The sequence below is a fragment of the Macaca thibetana genome, chromosome 15 (assembly GCF_024542745.1).
Source record: "Macaca thibetana thibetana isolate TM-01 chromosome 15, ASM2454274v1, whole genome shotgun sequence".
In the NCBI taxonomy this organism is placed as follows: Eukaryota; Metazoa; Chordata; class Mammalia; order Primates; family Cercopithecidae; genus Macaca; species Macaca thibetana.
In genome coordinates this window covers 95488086-95503667 of record NC_065592.1, presented here as the reverse complement: position 1 = coordinate 95503667, position 15582 = coordinate 95488086, and the positions used below count along the sequence as shown (strand labels likewise).

General features: G+C 43.1%; 1 protein-coding gene and 1 long non-coding RNA gene across 2 annotated transcripts in view; one reads left to right on the top strand and one right to left on the bottom strand.

Moving 5' to 3' along the window:
- IDNK (IDNK gluconokinase) overlaps positions 1-15582 on the bottom strand; it is an 865727-nt gene that overhangs the window by 411857 nt on the left and 438288 nt on the right. The gene's annotated exons all lie outside the window — the stretch shown is intronic.
- The window catches only part of LOC126937731 (uncharacterized), a 74176-nt gene continuing 69639 nt past the window's right edge, over positions 11046-15582 (top strand). The window contains exons 1-2 of the long non-coding RNA XR_007719833.1: positions 11046-11104; positions 11284-11396. This is a non-coding gene — a long non-coding RNA (uncharacterized LOC126937731). The remainder of the gene's footprint in view (positions 11105-11283; positions 11397-15582) is intronic.

The following is a 15582-nucleotide window of genomic DNA, read 5'->3' as shown; positions in this document are numbered from 1 at the left end:
TCAAGAGCTTCTAACAGTTTGGGAACACTGGATCTTGCTTTGGGTGCAGTTGAGTCTTCAACCCCTGTGGTGAGACATATTTCTATGTAGATTAGAAAGAAACAATGATAGCACAGTGATTGCAAAGATGAAGAAAGAGGATTTGAATTCATTTAATTTCACCATTCAGTGTGACCCAATCACAATTTAAAAACTTTTTAATTTAAAATTTAAAATGTTTGCCAACTGTGAAGTGTAATATTTTTGTTTTATAAGTGCAAATTTTATTTCATACATGAAATATTTTCTGAATATGAATAACATTTTAAAATTGCAATGTATTCTTTTCAGTTGTTAATTAATTATTTGTCTTCAAACAAAAGAACAAATAGTAAAACAAAATCTCACATTAGTAATTGCCTAAATTAGGTCGGGCGCAGTGGCTCATGCCTGTAATCCCAGCACTTTGGGAGGCGGAGGTGGGAGCACGGCTTGAGCTCAGGAGTTTAAGATCAGCCTGCACATCATAGCAAGAGTCCATTTCATTTAAAAAATTTAAAAAGTGATTGCCTAAACTATACCTCTGCAGACATTTTAGTTTTATTAAAACCTAGTTATTGACTGTCACTTATGTAAATATTAATATATCAGACTGTAACCAAAGGATCAAAGTTCAGCCATTTCGGTAGATATAAAAATTAATAAAAAATGGTTGTGAGCGTTTCCTTTTCATTATTTTAAAAACTTATATAATTATATATAAGATTATACATATTTAGTTTAAAAGAACATTTTCACTGCTTTGTTTTTCTGAGCATTATTTGTGTACATACATACACATATATATGTATATATATAATCTATATTGTGTATATATATAATCTATAATTATGTATGATATTGTGAATTACATGTATTATAAAGACATAATTTTCATCATACTCATGGCCATTATTGAAAACAATTTTGTCGTTGGAGGTGTTAAAGAATGACTCCTCCGGGTGTCACATATATTAGATACTCCACAGGACCCAGTCTTGATATCAGCATGGTTGCTGAGAAGGTTTGGAAGCTTGGAGTGGGGTCAAACAGTGACTCAGCGGCTGATGGAATTTGCATAAAGCCAGAGTGGGGAGTCAAGTTTGGTTTTTAAATGCTTAGTTTGGGTGAGTGGGAAAAGACAAGGTCATTAGCCAGGCTCTATTCCAATACAGCTAGCCTTTTTTATTTATAATTTTTTAAAATTTTAATTAAAAAATATTGTTTTGGTGCAAAGATAATGAGTTAGACTTGGATCTAGTGAGTCTGAAGTACCTGTGGATGTTTAGTTGGACAAGAAACTCAGGTGAGAAGTTAGGGCTGGATTCTGGATTATATGCATTTGAATTACAGGTGCTACTAAAAAACCACTGGCTGGATAGCATCAGTTGCAGAGAAAATGTTTTAGGGCACAATTAAGAGAGATATTTAAGGATAACTTAAGGAAAAGAGATTTTAAAGGTGAGTGAGAAGGTCCTTTGATCTTTTTCTGTTTCCTCTCTTTTTGCCACACTCTGCACAGACACAAAGCAACAGCTATTTTATCTTCAACATTGAGAATCAAGATGGAAATTAAGAAAATACAGAGGGATTTCTTTGCACTAAGACTCAGTTTTCAGAAGCACAAGAAGAGACTCAGTTTCAGAAAGCATTATGACTTGTTTTTAGGGGCCCAAGAAACTTCTCTTTCTTTTGTGTAGGTTCATAGTCAAAGAAAGGCTGATCCCTAAAAAGAATAAGTCAAAAGTTAAGAACAACAGTAACATGAAAAGGCTGTGCATGGAGCTTGCTCCTGAGCTTTTGCTATCACGCATATCCTTACAGGGCTCATCTGGAAGGCCCATTTGAGTATACCGGGGATGCTCATCTGGAAGGCCCGTTTGAGTATACCGGGGATGCTCATCTGGAAGGCCCATTTGAGTATACCGGGGATGCTCATCTGGAAGGCCCGTTTGAGTATACCGGGGATGCTCATCTGGAAGGCCCGTTTGAGTATACCGGGGATGCTCATCTGGAAGGCCCGTTTGAGTATACCGGGGATGCTTTCTGGAGATCAGGTTGCTTCCAGGTCAGCTGGTACTGGACTCCTGCTGCAGGGCTCCTCCTCTTATCAACAGGCATATCTTTTAGCCTGTAGAGATGGTCCAGAGTTGCACAGACTCAAAGCACAAATGTCCTGAGAGACAGTTACCTGGCAGTCAGTGTCACTGTGTGAAACTGAGTGAAAAGTACAAACAAAATGTGAGGATCAAAGATCAGAAGCTGGGCAAGGCTCACACACTCAGCTGCTGACAGTAAAGGACCTGGGGCTGCTGCTTTCATGTGTGCTTTCAAGGATTGACAAGCAAGTGTTGGAAAAGATCTGATACCTTGGACTTGAATCACTCTTTATAACAGACAGTATCCAGTCTCCAAAAAATTTATTCCAAAAGTCATTTGCAAGTCAGGTACTTGAACCTGGAAATGCTTTTGTTCTTAGAACAAAATCCAAATCCATTTACCCCTGTAGGCATTCATTCATCCTGTAGTTATCAACCCACACTGAATAAGCACCTACTCTGTGCCCATAAGGGTGCAAAACTTATAGCAGTGAACAAGCACTGCTATGGGCTTATATATATATATATGGCCAGGCGCGGCGACTCACGCCTGTAATCCCAGCACTTTGGGAGGCTGAGGCGGGCGGATCACAAGGTCAGGAGAGCGAGACCATCCCAGCTAACATGGTGAAACTCCGTCTCTACTAAAAATGCAAAAAATTAGCCAGGCGTGGCGGCGGGCACCTGTAGTCCCAGCTACTTGGGAGGCTGAGGCAGGAGAATGGCCTGAACCTGGGAGACGGAGCTTGCAGTGAGCCAAGATCATGCCACTGCACTCCAGCCTGGGCCACTGAGCGAGACTCCGCCTCAAAAAAAAAAATACACAAGAAAAGTATCAGATAGTGATAAATGCAAAAGAGAAATAAGTGAGAATGGGAAGAGAAGTGCTGGGGCATGTGGTTGGGGAGGTCTCACTTTTTCAGTGGGCTAGAGACCATGATTCTAAGTAAAATAACTCAGAAACAGAAAATCAAATACTGTATGTTCTCATTTATAAGTGGGAGATACACAATGCGTACACATGGACATAAAGTTGTAAACAATAGACACTGGGGATTCCAAAATGCGGGATGCCGGAAGTCAGGGGTGAGGGTTGAAAAATACCTTGGGGGTGCAGGAGTTAACTGTGTGGGCATGTGGAGGACTGGCATCCAGGGTTGAGGGGGAGCATGATGGAATGTCTGAAGAACAGAAAGGGGCCATTGTGGACCGAACAGACAGGAAAGCCCTCCTGAGCACAAAGTACAGAAGAGCAGGAGGAAGCCGGGAGAGAGGCAGAATAGACATGAGTGGTATTGGGGAAGCTGCAGTAGCCAGATAGGCCTTCTGTCCACAGAGTGAGGGTCAATTAGGTAGTGGATTATGTGGGTCAGGGGGCAGAGAAGCCTTTGTACCCTCCAGTTTTCAGATCTATCCACTGGGGCGCTGTTGCAGACCTCACCTGCTGTGGCCTTTAAGTTGAGCTGCAGAGGAGATGGGGAGTGGGGGTGAGAGAGCTATCTGAAGGAGGGAAGGAAGGCCCAAGCTAGGGCAACAGGTGCCAGGGACATTCCAGTGGTTCCTATTCCAGTGACCACCATGCTGCTGAGCATGTGGTCAGGATTGATGGTAGAAGGCTAATCCTGGGTCTCAGAGATTCAGTCAACTATGGGGCGTAGGAAAGATATTGTATAAAGGTTTCCCTGCCTTGAACAAGGAACTTGGTAAACGTATTCTTCGGTGGAGGAAGTGGCTTTAAGTAGAAGGAACTATAGGGAAGGTTTTTGAAAAGGGGATGTACCAAAGGAGGGAATTTAGGGGGATAGAGAGCATAGTCAAAGTTAGCTTCTGTATCTTGGCTGTGTGAGTTGGTTCCCATGAGTTGGAGAAGTGATACAGAAGACCATAGAATAGAAAACATAGCCAAGGCCATCTTCAAATATTTTTCCCTACTGGCACTTTTTCAGAGGGTTCAACCAGCCCTGAAACTTCCTTCCTCTTCCATGGGATAGTTTCTCTGGGCTGTGCTAAGTCTTCCTGAAGTGCAATGTTCTTTGTCTGTTTTTTTCTTCTCTCTCTTTCTATGTATGTGTACACACACACACACACACACACACACACTCTAAAAGGCCAGACATTTGTATCACTTATTCTCTAAAATTCACTTCGTTTGGGTCTTTCATTACAAAAAAAGGCTCTGCCTTCTTCCAATTAAAACAATTGATGATGAAAAGAATCCAAATCCATGGCAGTAACCTTGATAAAGAATTGATAAAGAAAGTTACAAAGAGTAAAATAAAAACCGCCCATAATCTTACTCCCCAGGAATAACCAATGCTAACTTTGGATTTTAATTTTTCAGAATTAGAATAATGTTAAGTCCTTCAATGTGGGGCAGAAAGACTAAACAGAGGGCCTCTCAGAGTGTTCTGCCTTATAGTTTTTCACAATAGAAATACACCTGTCTGTATTTTTCTGCTGCTACCAAATGCCTACCTCTAACCTCCCCGATGGCTGGAGAGGCTCTCATTTTAGGAAGACCCTACTCTGGCGCATGACTTCTCTCCATTCTACTATTTTATGTATCCTAGTTGGCTGCCAGCATCCAATTCTTCTGACACACAGCCTCAGAATCCTGTCCCTGACTAGCTATTGGCCATCCCATGGGCCTCTTGGCATGGTCCATTGCTTTAGTTCTAACCACAACAAAAGTCAGTTTCTCTTTTCAACTGCTGATTTTTGGCTTCTCTAAACAGCATGCCCATCAGGTGTTGGGCCCCTAACCCACAGGTCCTGCCAAAGGATTAAGTTTCCAAAAGTTTGGCTTATCGTGTCCAGATCAAATTTAACTTGGGTGCAAATTGCTCCCTTCATGGGAGTCCACGTGGACTGCCCTACTCCTCCACTAGCAGCAGATCACCTAAATCCTTTTGCAGACATGCTAATTCTAGCTTGAAGGAAAGAGTCTATGTTCCTCCAGCGGGGTGTTCCATAAATAGCTCCAAGGACAAGAGAAAGGCACGTGCCCTATCTTCTTCTTAGACATTACTTTCTATTTAAGTAGGACTGACTCCCTTTGATCTCTGCCTCTTGCTTGCATACAGGTTTCCTTTAGAGACATACTTCATTCCACTGTGCTCTGCTTTATTGTGCTTTGCAGATATTGTTGTTTTTTACTTTGAAGGCACACCCTGCATCAACAAGTCTGTCGGCGCCATTTTTCCAATAGCATGTACTCACTTGGTGTCTTTGGGTCACATTTTGGTAATTCTCACAATATTTCAAACTTTCTCATTACTATTACATCTATTATGATTGTCTGTGATCAATGATCTTTGATGTTCCATTGTAGTCGTTTTGGGGAACCACGAACCAAACCCACAGAAGACAGTGAACTTAATTAGTAAATGTTGTATGTGTCTTGACTGCCTCACTGAGCAGCTGCCAGCTGTCCCCCCATCTTTCTCCTTTGCCCCAGGGCTCCCTTTTCCTTGAGACACAGCAATATTGAAATTAGGCCAAGCAATTACCCTACAATGACCTCTCTAAGTGTTCAAGTGAAAGGAAGAGTTACACATCTCTCACTTTGAAACAAAAGCTAGAAATGATTAGGCCTAGTGGTGAAGACATGTTGAAAACTGAGATAGGCCAATAGCTAGGCCTCTTGCACCAGTTAGCCAAGTTGTGAATGTGAAGAAAAAGTTCTTAAAGAAAATTGCAAGTGCTACTCCAGTGAACATACGCATGATAAGAAGGCAAAACAGCCTTACTGCTGAGATGGAAAAAGTTTTAGAGTTTTGGATAGAAGGTCAAACCAGCCACAACATTGCCTTAAGCCAAACATGATCCAGAGCAAGGACCTAGATTTTCAATTCTATGAAGGCTGAGAGGGGTGCAGAAGTTGCAGAAGAAAAGTTGAAAGCCAACAATGGTTTGATTCATGAAGCCGAAGAAGCAGCCTCCATAACATAAATGTGCAAGGTGAAGCAGCAAGTGTTATTGATTGCTAGCTAAGATCATTGATGAAGGTGGCTACACTACACAACTGATTTTCAATGTAAACAAAACAGTCATCTACTGGAAGAAGATGCCATCTAGAACTTTCACAGGTAGAGAGGAGAAATCAATACCTGATTTCAAACCTTCAGAGGACAGGCTGACTCTCTTGTTAGAGGCTAATGCAGATGGTGACCTTAAGTTGGATCCAATGTCCATTTACCATTTAGAAAATCCTAGGGCCCTGAAGAATTATGCTAAATTTGCTCTGCCTGTGCTCTATAAATGGAACAATAAAGCCAGGAAGACAGCACATCTGTTTTCATCGTGTCTTACTGAATATTTTAAGCACACTGTTGAGACCTACTGCTCAGAAAAGATTTCTTTCAAAATATTACTGTTAATTGACAATGCACTTGGTTACCCAAGAGCTCTGAGGCAGATGTACAAGGAGATCAATGTGGTTTTCTTGCCTGCTAACATCACATCCATTCTGCAGCCCATTGATTAAGGAGTAATTTTTACTTCCAATTCTTACTGTTTAATAAATAAACTTTGGAAGGGTCTAGTTGCCATGGATAGTGATTCTGCTGATGGATCTGGATAAATGGAAACCTTCTGGAAAGGATTTACCATTCTAGATGCCATTGAGAACATGTATGTTCATCAATAGCAAAGTCATGGAATCAACCTAAGTGTCCATCAATGTTTGATTGGATAAAGAAAATGTGGTATATACAAACCATGGAATACTATGTAGCCTTTTAAAAGAATGAACTTATGCCCTTTGCAGCAATATGGATGGAGCTGGAGGCCATTATCCTAGGTGAAATAACTCAGAAACAGAAAATTAAATACTGTGTCTTCTCACTTACAAGTGGGAGCTAAACAATGGTACACACGGACATAAAGTTGGAAACAGCAAACACTAGGGATTCTAAAATGGGGGAGGGTGGATGAGGGGTTGGTGAGGGTTGATTTCATGGTTTATACCTATTGGTTAGAATGTTCAATATTTGGGTGATTTGTTCACTAGAAGCCCAAATTTCACCATTATGCAAAATCCCTCCATGTAACAAACCTACACATGTACTCCTGAATCTCAAACAAAATAAAATAGTAACAATAAAAATGAACACTTGTGATTCATGAGAGGAGATCAAACTGTCAACATTAACATAAATTTGGAAGAAGTGGATTCCAACCATACTGGATGACTTTGGGTTCAAGACTTCAGCGGGGACAAGCACTGCAGATGTGTTAGAAATAGTGAGGGAACTAGAATGACAAGTGGAGCCTGAAGATGCGACTGCACTGCAGCTATCTCATGACAAAACTTGAACAGATGAGGAGTTGCTTCTTCTATATAAGCAAAGGAAACGGTTTGTTGAGATGGAATCCTGGTGAGGGTGCTGTGAACATTGTTGAAATGACAACAAACCTAATTGATACAGCAGTGGTACAATTTGGGAGGATCGACTCCAATTTTGAAGAATTTATACTGTGGGCAAAATGCTATCAAACACAGAAATCTTTCATAAAAGGAAGATTCAATAGCTGAAACAAACTTCATTGTTGTCTTATTTAAGAAATTGCCGCAGCTGCTCCAACTTCTAGCAACCACCACTCTGATAATCAGTCAGCAGCCATCAATATTGAGGCAAGACCCCCCACCAGCAAAAAGATTATGACTCACTGAAGTCTCAGATGATCATTAGCATTTTTTAGCAGGACATTACTTTTAAATTAAAGTATGTACTTTTTTTAGACATGACGCTACCGCACACTTAAAAAAACTACAGTATCATGTAAATGTAACTTTTATGTGCACTGGGAAAACATAACATTTGTGTGACTTGCTTTATTGTGACAGTCACTTTATTGCAGTGGTCTGGAACCTGAACCCACAACATCTTTGAGTATTCTGTATTTGCAACTGAGCTTCTAGCAAAACGAATTTCCCAATTTTTCCTGACCGTATATCTTTCAAAGAAGGATTATCCCCTGCCCATCATCAAAAGATGATACTGGGGACTTTCTTCTGCTCACTATTTGAGAGCAGACTACCTGCTACTCTCACTCCTCATTATTAACTACTCTAGTGACCATGAAAACAAAATCAGTTCTTCCAGAGCCCCTGCTGGCTGCCCTGCTACTGGGCTTGGGTTCTTCACTGTACTATACTAAAGAAGATTTGGCTCCAAATATCAGTGCTATCACTTCCTGGCTATGCGAGCTTGGAGGTGGCATTTGACTAATTCGTGAATGTCAGTTTTGTTGCTTATAAAGTGGGGATAACCGGTATCTATTTGAGAGAACAATTTTGAGAATTAAATAATGTCGAGCATCTGAAACATAATGTGTGTCCTCCTTGTCAAATTAATTCTTTACTCTGTTTCAAAAGGCCACTCCCATCCCCCTCCTGAGGAAGACAGCCCCAAATATTTTGCCACATTGAAAAACCAGACGTGTCCAACAGCTGTCTACCATTCTAACTTATGGAGACTTCTTGGGGAGGTCATTGGTATTCCAGTTTAGTGTTTTCCAAAGTACGTTCTGTGGAATAGTTGCTCTGCAAGTCACTGTGGAAAAAAAAGTTTTCATGGGAAATAAATGTGAGAAATGCTGTAAGTGTAGCTTTAACTTGAAGAGTCACAATATATATTTGCTTTCTAAAATTTCTGAAAAATATCCTGTAGTAAATCTGGCCACAGCACTCCAGCCTGGGCGACAGAGCGAGACTCCGTCTCAAAAAAAAAAAAAAAAAAAAAAAAAAAAGAAATACATTTAATCTAGTATTTTACACACTTATTTGACCGTGGGTCTCTTTCTTATGTAAAACAACATTTATTATCCCAAAGGATATACTGTGGTCTGCTAACTTGGTCCTAACCTTCTCAGCCCCTTCCCCTCCTTTCAGCAATAATTCATGATTCGGAAGTTTGAATTGGAGGAAGTGCATTCTATGCGAATATAGAAAAAGCTGCTCTTACTATATGCTGCTAAAATAGAGATCATAAGCTGACCGAATGGACTCTCTGTGGTAACAAGATACCAAATTATAAACAAGACCGAAGGCGGTGGTAGACAAAGGTTAAGTCCTACAGCCCCTACAGTTAAAGAATAAACTATGTTCTAACTGCCTCAAGGTTTTTCTTTTTCTCTACCAGCAAACAAGCACCGGTCTCCAGATAAGCAATATTGAAACAATTGTAGCTCACCAACCACCAGACACTGACTAACTGACGTCCTGCTCCACAAAGCATATTACAGCTCTTGACTGGACAAGAGACTGATTTCAGTAACTTTCTTCTAAGAGACCACAAGCCAGTTCTGGCTGATTTATAGAGGCTGAGCATTGATTACTTTCATGTCCCTGCTTCACCTTTTGATGTGTGTGGTCTAAATTTTACTGTATCTTAATGTTGTCTCCACCCCAAAGTAAACATGGGTTTTATGTTACATACATGTTCATTCTGTTTATATATGTTGACTCACAAATATTCGTAAGATCCTCCTATAACCTACTGAATATGTATGTATACCTAATTTCCTTGGGCATAAATCTCAACCTCTCCCTTTTTTCCTCTGAAATGCCTGCTATTGTCCTCTGCCAGAGGCTAACTTCCCCATGTCAGGATGGCCACCCTGCAAGCTGCAACTTCTTGTAAGAAATAAAGTCTCCTCTCCAAATTTAAGATCTCAAGATTTTAAGTTGACAATGCCTATATATGAAATAATAGAAGTCAGACCTATAAACAGGTTATCAAAATAAGGCATAGTAAATGCATAAGGTATTAGAGACCCATAGATTATCCCACTCTATTGAGCTGAGCGCCCCGTAAACCTCTAAGAGAGGCTACGCAGATATGACAGGTCCTGATTTTATAGCCATTGAAGCTATGGTGATCCCGATTAGTGCAGAAGCGAGTCCTGTCTCACCATCACGCTGCCTTCTGATGGTGGTCAGGTGAGGCTCATAGTTATCCAGGGTGCTGCCAAGGCTAGAGCTTGATGCATCAATCCTGAAGTCCCACCTGATTGCCCAATAAAAGATAAATCTCAGGGGGCTGAGAAACGTGCCCTTCAGTTCACGTGTATTATCCTCAAGGGGAACATTATTGCTTTACAAGCTTGGATTCTTTGTTCTGAACCCTAACTGTAAACCAGGAATTGGGGCTGAGAGCTTCTTCCACGTACAGCCCTAGGCTCGGCTCTGCATCCAAGCTCCGCTTTCTAGAAGTGCTTATATTATTAACCAGGCTGCAGCCGGAATTCGCTAGAAACCACAATGTGGGCTACTGCTTTGCGGAAGGAAGAGGAGCGAAGGACGAGGCTGCCCCCTAGTGGGAAAGCCACAAGAAGCAGCGACGCTTCCAATCAGCTCACACCTTGAAGTATTGCAAGGAGATGAATGGGCTCCGCATTTCCAGCTTCAGGGACTCCATTTCAGAGCCGCTGGGGAGGATATTGGGGTGCAGATTCTTTTACCATTACGGAGTGGTGGTATGGCGTTGAGAAATAAGAATAGGCGAACATCTTATCTACCAACGTCTAGCCTCTATAAACAGCCCCTGGTTAAATCCAGATTCCGGGTCCTGGTTGGGAGATTTTGATTTAGCAGGGCAGGAATGGGAAACAAGGGAGGGTTTGGGTTTTAAATCAGCGTGATTCTGATCATCTCGCAAATTTGAATATTCTGCGCTGGGAGGCGACTTTCTGTTTCACTTTCCCAGACCCGGGTCAGGGGCCAAGCCCTTGCAAGTCGAGAGACCCAGGACTTGCTCTCTTCCCTCTGCGTTCGCTCAGCCTCCAGCTGCATCTCCGGTGTCGCGAGGGTAGCCAGACCCAGCCAGCCTCCCCGGGATCCGCCCACCAGCCGCGGTTTCCATGGCGACCCGATGGCGCCGCGTTCCGCAGCCTTAGGGCGGGGCAAGGGGCGGAGACCTATCTCTCTCTCTAGGCGCTCAGCGCCCGACATGCAAGTGGGAAGGGGATTCTCGTCCAGGACGGTGAGGCTAAGAAGTAACGTTTCTTCTACTTATTGTTATTATTTATTACTTTGAGTACTTCTTGCGCCTATTTTAAAAAATAAACTTTAAGTGTTTCTTTATTGTTTTTGTTTGGTTCGGTGGGGAGAATATATGTGACATATTTTTCTAGGATTTGTTTCTTAACATTTTCTCTTCAGATTCAAATACTTCGGACAGACTCACCGACTGCCCGGCTGAGAGAATCTGTGAGGTCTACCTGCCTAGCAGTTTGCCTTTGCACGGTCCTCCCGTGAGGAGTGAGAACACACAGGTATGTGACTTCTGTAACTGTCCACGCTGGGGTAGTTCCCAGGCCGTCGACTTTCTGTCCCTTTCTTGACTGTCCAGTCTCACCTTTCTCTCCAAGGACTGCTGCTTCAGCGGAATCCAGATGTGAGAGGCCAGGTTCTCAGGTGGCCTAGTGGGAATGCAAGGGCTGTGCTCTCAGAAGCATCTGGGGGTGAGCTTGCCACACAGAAGCAGAAAAAACTGTTTCAATCAACTTTCTTTATGAGAGAGACACACCTGGCTGGAGGTGCTGGTTTTTCTACTTGACAACCCTGAGGCCTGGGCATACCTCAAAGGTGCTTCAGGTAGCTTGGTCAGCATGTTTCAGCTAGTCAGGTCCTGCCCCCGCGGTCTGTGGGCTTTTAGTTTTGGAGTGGGTATAATGGATTCCTAGGATCCTGGATGACCTCACATTCAGGGTGCTTTCTTGAGGGCAGTTTGGCTGTTCAAGCTGGCTGGAGGCCAAATGGAAATCTGGACATCTCAGGAAACTGGTTGATATGCTGGGTTAGTGAGGATGAGGGAGGGGGGTGTTGCTTTACTTTTCACACTCACCCAAAGAGTTACCATCTATTACCATCTCCATTTTGTAGAAGAGGAAAGGGAGGCACAGAGAATTTCAGAAACTCCCAGGATCTGGCTTCCACGCTCACACTCAGTACTTTGAATTTAGCTTAATTATCTTTTTCCCTAAATGGAGTGTTTGTTCATGCTACCTTTTGCCCACTCCTATTAATCTAGCCAAATTCATTCACTCATTTATCAGTGAGCTCTTTCATTTCTGACCCCTCCCCTGTGACTGTAGTTCCACGGGACCAGAGACAACCACATGTGTTTTATGAAGTTATGTATCTGGCATGCAATTAGGCTCCAAGGAAAGTTTGATGAGTGGATAAAGAGCAAAGAGAGTGAGTGCCTCAGAGTTTTTGCATTTATTGGATAAATTAGGAGGAGAAGGAAACATAAGTGACATTTATAATTACCTTTTCTGGACCAGGCACCTAAGATATTTTATCCCCCTTTATTCCTGTACCATGAGATAGGAAAAGTTTAAGACCCACTTTGCCACCCCCCCCACTCTGTTTTTATGAATGAGGAAACTGAATGTATTAGCCCGTTCTCACGCTGCCGATAAAGACATACCTGAGACTGGGTAATTTATAAAGAAAAAGAGGTTTAGTGGACTCACAGTACCAGATGGCTGGGGAGGCCTCACAATCATGGCGGAAGGTGAAGGAGGAGCAAAGGCATGTCTTACATGGTAGCAGGCAATTTAGTGTGTGCAAGGGAACTGGCCTTTATAAAACCATCAAATGTTGAGAGACTTATTAACTACTATGAGAACAGTATGGGGGAAACTGCCCCCATGATTCAGTTACCTCCCACTGGGTCCCTCCCATGACATGTGGGGATTATGGGAGCTATAATTCAAGATGATTTTTGGGTGGGGACAAAGCCAAACCATATCATTCTGTCCCTGGCTTCTCCCAAGTTTCATGTCCTCACATTCTGAAACCAATCATGCCTTCCCAGCAATCCTGCAAAGTCTTAATTCATTTCAGCATTAACTCAAAAGTCCACAGTCTCATCTGAGACAAGGCAAATCGCTTCCACCAATGAGCCTGTAACATCACAAGCAAGTTAGTTAATTTCTAGATACAATGGGGGTAAAGGCATTGGATAAATACACCCTTTCCAAATGAGAGAAACTGGCCAAAACAAAGGGACTTATAGGCCCCATGTAAGTCTGAAATCCAATAGGGCAGTCACTAAACCTTAAAGTTCCAAAATGATCTCCTTTGACTTTATGCCTCACATCCAGGTCATGCTGATGCAAGAGGTGGGCTCCCACAACCTTGGACAGCTCTGCTTGTGTGGCTTTGCGGGGTACAGACCCCCTCCCAGCTGCTTTCACAGCTGGTGTTGAGTGTCTGCAGCATTTGGTGCATGGTGTAAGCTGTTAGTAGATCTACCATTCTGGGGTCTGGAGAATGACTGCCCTATTGGATTTCAGTGGTTCCCAAACCTCAGTTCTTGGCTTTTGTGTACCCATAGGCTCAATACCACATGGAAGCTGCCAAGGATTGGGGCCTGCATCCTTTGAAGCCATAGCCCAAGCTGTACCTTGGTCCCTTTTAGCCATGGCTGGAGCAGCTGGGACACAGGGCACCAAGTCCCTGGGCTACACATAGCAAAGGGGCCTGGGACCTGGCTCAGGAAACCATTTTTTCCTCCTATGTCTCTGGGCCTGTGATGGGAGGGACTTCCACAAAGCTCTGTGACATGCCCTGGAGACATTTTCCCCATTGTCTTGGTGATTAACATTTGGCTCCTTGTTACTTATGCAAATTTCTGCAGCCAGCTTTAATTTCCCCTCAGAAAATGGGGTTTTCTTTTCCATCACGTTGCCAGGCTGCAAATTTTCTGAACTTTTATGCTCTGCTTCCTCTGGAACACTTTGCTGCTTAGCATATTCTTCCACCAGATGCCCCAAATCATCTCTCTCAAGTTCAAAGTTCCACAGATCCCTGGGGCAGGGGCAAAATGCTGCCAATCTCTTTGCATAGCAGGAGTGACCTTTACTCCAGTTCCCAACAAGTTCCTTATCTCCATCTGAGACCACCTTAGCCTGGACTTTATTGTCTATATCACTATCAGCATTTTGGTCAAAGCCATTCATTAAGTCTCTAGGAAGTTCCAAACTTTCCCACATCTTCCTGTCTTCTGAGCCCTCCAAGTCTCTAGGAAGTTCCAAACTTTCCCATATTTTCCTGTCTTCTTCTGAACTCTTCAAATGATTCCTAGCTCTGCCTGTTATCCACTTCCAAATTTGCTTCCACATTTTCAGATATCTTTACAGCAGCACCCCACTCTGCAGTACCAATTTACTGTATTAGTCTGTTCTCACACTGCTAGTAAACACATACCTGAGACTCGGTAATTCACAAAGAAAAAGAGGTTTAACAGTTTTGAAATGGGAGAGTTCCCTGATCCCCTTAGGCTGTGTGACAGGAGTGTGGCTTGCCCCTGACAGAAGGGGGAGCATGCAGACAGGCAGGAGCTGGGGGAGCACTATAGGCTCCAGCCCTGCGGTAGTGTCTAGTGTCTAGGGGTGGGTGCCTGTGGCCACAGTGTTACGAAGCTCTCTTAGCCTTGCCATCCACAGATGGCTTGAATGTTAAGCAGTTCAATGAACCCTCTGCCTTTTTGCAAGGGTAGAGGTGCAGTGTGACAGCTTTCTATATCCTGAGCTCTTGCCCAGCATCCCAGAAGAATCGGGTCACACATGGGCTTGAAGGATGAATGCGAAGTTTTATTGAGTGGTGGAGGTGGCTTTCAGTGGGATGGATTGGGAGCTGGAAGGAGGGGATGGAATGGGAAGATGATCTTGCCCTGGAGTTGGGCTGTCCAGTGGCCTAACTCCTCTCCAACCACCCCCAGCCCAACTCCTCTTGGTGTTCAGACGTTCCTCCTCTTCTCTTTTTCTCTGCCACATCGTTTGCTGTCTGTCTGCTTGTCTCATCTCTTTGTCTGCTTGTCTGCTCTGGATCCTGGGGTTCAGGGTTTATATGGGTACAGGATAGGGAGCATCGTGGTCCAAAAAGTAACTTTTTGGGTGCAAAAACAGAAACGCCTATCCTCGTTTAGGGCCATGGGTCTTTAGGCTTGAGAGTGGGAACTTTGCCAGGGAACCGCCCTCTTCTACTCAGTGTTTCCCTGTCTACTGTCTGTATCAGTTCCACATGGCTAGGGAGGCCTCACAATCATGGTGGAAGGTGAAGGAGGAGCAAAGCTATGTCTTACATGGCAGCAGGCAAGAGAGTGTGTGCAGGGGAACTGCCCTTTGTAAAACCATCAGATCTTTGAGACTTATTCACTATCAGGAGAACAGCATGGGAAAACCCACCACCATGATTCAATTACCTCCCACAGCGTCCCTCCAATGACACATGGGGATTATTGGAGCTACAATTCAAGATGAGATTTGGGTGGGGACCCAGCCAAACCGTATAACTGAGGTTGAGTCATTTACCTAAAGGGATATTGATAGCTCATGGTAGACCTGGGATTTAAACCCAAGATTATTTGCCTGACTCTAGAATCCACACATATTCTTTAAATTTTTAAAAAAGTTAATTAATATTTATTTATTTATTTTTTGAGACAGA